The following is a 3,211-nucleotide window of genomic DNA, read 5'->3' on the forward strand; positions in this document are numbered from 1 at the left end:
AGATCAGATCATTTTCCCCCCAGAAGCTGGAGTTTGTGCCCGTGTCACTGCCCGGTGACTCCCAGGTGGGTCCCTGCCTCCATCCCGACATTCCCTGCCCCTGCGAGAGTGCCCTCTGCTGGTCATCCAGAGAGTTGCCTCCTCCTCAGTCCACTCTCTTCCACCACCAGCCTGTCAGTCAGAGGGTCATCTCTCTCAAGACGTACAGTCTTACTACAAAAGCACGATAAACAGGAAATAGTTATTATCGTTATTAACAATGCCGTCGTTACCGTTAATATGATATTATCTTGCCATCCCACTCCCTTCTCTGGAAGTGGATGGGGGATCCTGCCTCTCACCCTCTCTAGCCAATTCCTACAGTACCCCCCAGGAGGCTGTAGACCAGAAGCAAGGTTGCTGAGTCTCACAACTCCATGGCTCCCTCCAGTGGCCCGATGCGCCAGGGAGACAGGGCTTTGCCAGACAAGGCCAGGAGCGGGGTATTGCCTGGACTCCGTCAGGTTTGCAGTTCCACAGAGAGCCCAGATTAACATTCCTTGGGGTCTCTGGGCCTGATAAACAGGGAGGGGTGCGTGTTTTATGAGTGTATGCTCTGGCCGAGCTGAGCAGAACCTTGTCCGTGGAGGGGCTGTGGCTGTGACGTTTTGCAATCGTAATAAGAAGGTACAAAGCTAAGCTTCTGTGCTGAAGCCCAGTGGAGTCTTCTCTTTTTTTTTGTAATGCGAGTGGCTTACTTAACCTTCGATTGGCAAGGCATCCACTTTGATGATGGCTACGTGGAATAAGCACATTGCCAGTCACACAATGAGATAAGGACACAGGCCACTTCTTCGCATGGGGCTTTCTCTTCTGGCACTTTAAGTTCTTATGTTTTGAATTCCCCAGTGAAGAAGAGTGAGTTCACGACTCTCTCTCTCTCTCTCTCTCTCTCTCTCTCTCTCTCTCTCTCTCTCTCTGTCCCTCCCTCCCTCCCTCCCTTCTTCTCCCTCGCTCCAAGAGCTCTGTGTCATTTCCAGGGCCTGTAAGTAATAAACTTCTATTTTTTCAAGGTTTTCTGGCGATTTTTGCTGAGGTCATCTTACAATCATAATAAGAACTGCAAGGGCTGGTACCGCCATAACATTTGCTATTGATGAGCTGAGACCAGCACAAGACAGCTCCAGAAAGATTCGGGGCTCCGTGGGACTGCCGTTCCCCAGGCTGTCACCTGCCCCCAGGTGAGAGCCGTGGCTGGCTACACCCACTACTGACATGTCTTTCTGGAAGGAGTCACTTCCCAACACCTGTCAGACTTCTCCGCTCAGGGGTGTCCATGGAGTGATGACATACGATGCCTGCTGCTCACATAACATGCTCCAAATGACAGGGGGCCAGATGAGATGGGCCAGGGCCAGGGCCAGCTCTGGGATCTGCTTGAGGGAATAAGTGTGAGTCTCTGAAGCCTGACGGATGTGCCAAGCCTGCAGACGCCTTCCAAGGGCAGGGGCCTTGCGAGAGTCTCTTTGTATTAAATGCTCCGATTCATGCCACGGGCGCTGATTGAAACAGCTCTGCCATCTCGGTCCCAAATGAGCGGGTCAGTCATCGTCGGCCATGTATAGTCTGGCTGCAAGGGAGGGACGTTTTTCTCCAGTGACTTGGCATAAAATTCAGTCTGATAGGGATGCTCATGTCGGGGATTGCCAAGTAGATCCACTCAGGTGCTCTCTGTGACAGAGGTGGCTGGTGCCCCCCTAATATCCATTCTTCCTCTTTTCCTAACTAAAAAGGCTGCACTCTCCAGCTGTCCCTGCAGGTAAGTGTGGCCACATGACGACTTTTTGGCCAATGAGGTATAAGCAGAACTGCTGTGAACCGTTCCCAGAAAGGTTTCTTTCCTCCTTGGAGCGGACGCAGTTCGGAGATGAGGGAAGGGGCAGTAACCCAGTGCTTCAGACGGGCTAGAGCCACGAGATCACCTTCGCATGTCTTCCGCTTACACTCACATCCTGGGGACGGCCGATTAAATGACTTCGATGGTCGCAAAGACATCATTTTCCTATTCCACGCAGATGTGTTTTGCATATGGATTTTCAGGCTACAGTACGAGACTTCAGAGATATTGAATAAGCCACGAGGTACTCAGAGGTGTACGTGCCCTCGTGTTCCCCTGACTAAATTTCTGTTTAACGTTGGAGAAACCCACATCAAGAGGATATTTAATGGTGCGATTCCGCTTTTATAAAACTATGCATATGTGCATGAGAACAGATAACGTCAACACCAAAAAGAGCCATGGGAAAAAGCTCGATATAGCTCCAGGTGGTCAAATTATCACGGGCAATTTTTAACAGCATTAATTCGATAATAATGAATAATTATATACTCGTTCCATTTATAAAATTATTTATTTGTATATTTATACCTGCACAATCGGATACACGTATAAACATTTTATATATTTAGATAAGTATTTAAATAGTTACCTAATTTTAAAATACCGATTATGAAGATTCATGAGGAATATTTGCAGTGGCTTAATTCTTAAGATAGTGTTAGTTCTGTTTTTCTTTATATGTTCTATTTGCCATCAATAAATAGGTTTTCTTTTTTAAACACATCGTATCACAGATTGCAACACTCCCTCCTCCCCCACTTCTATATTTTCTTTGTTAAGACTTTTCCAAAATTTTTAGAGCTAATGCATCCCTCTTACGATTAAAAGAAGTATCTGTTGGCGTGAAAGGCGAACATAGTCCCAAACACAGCTCGAAACACTTGGTCGATTGACCTGGGGAGACTCGCACAGCCCTGCGTCCAGTGGTTGTCGAAAGCGACGATGCGACTTAGCGATCCGGCACTGCGTAGGAAAAAACAAAACCCTAAAACAAGACGCGCCTTCAAAAAGCCTCACGTCTCGTCCGGGTCGCGTTGTCTGGCATTTTCCAGTTTTCCTAACAGTGAGCGTGTGGGGTTGTTTGTTTGTGACCGGGACGGACGAGTGTAAATAAGTAAATAAATCATAAACGGAAGGTAGCACCAAGTCGTCAAGAGAATGACCGGCTCTCACGGCGCTGGCCCAGCCCCTCCCCCACGGTGCAGAGTCCAACCTGGGAGGCCGAGGGCGACGGAGTTACAGGCGGAGACGCAGGTCTGTGTCCCCCGGCGGAGGCCACCGGGTCACCGGAGAGATCCCTCCACTAGGAGTTCACACGCCAGTTATGGGCCT

Source organism: Pteropus vampyrus, unplaced genomic scaffold (assembly GCF_000151845.1).
Source record: "Pteropus vampyrus isolate Shadow unplaced genomic scaffold, Pvam_2.0 Scaffold494, whole genome shotgun sequence".
Lineage (NCBI taxonomy): Eukaryota > Metazoa > Chordata > Mammalia > Chiroptera > Pteropodidae > Pteropus > Pteropus vampyrus.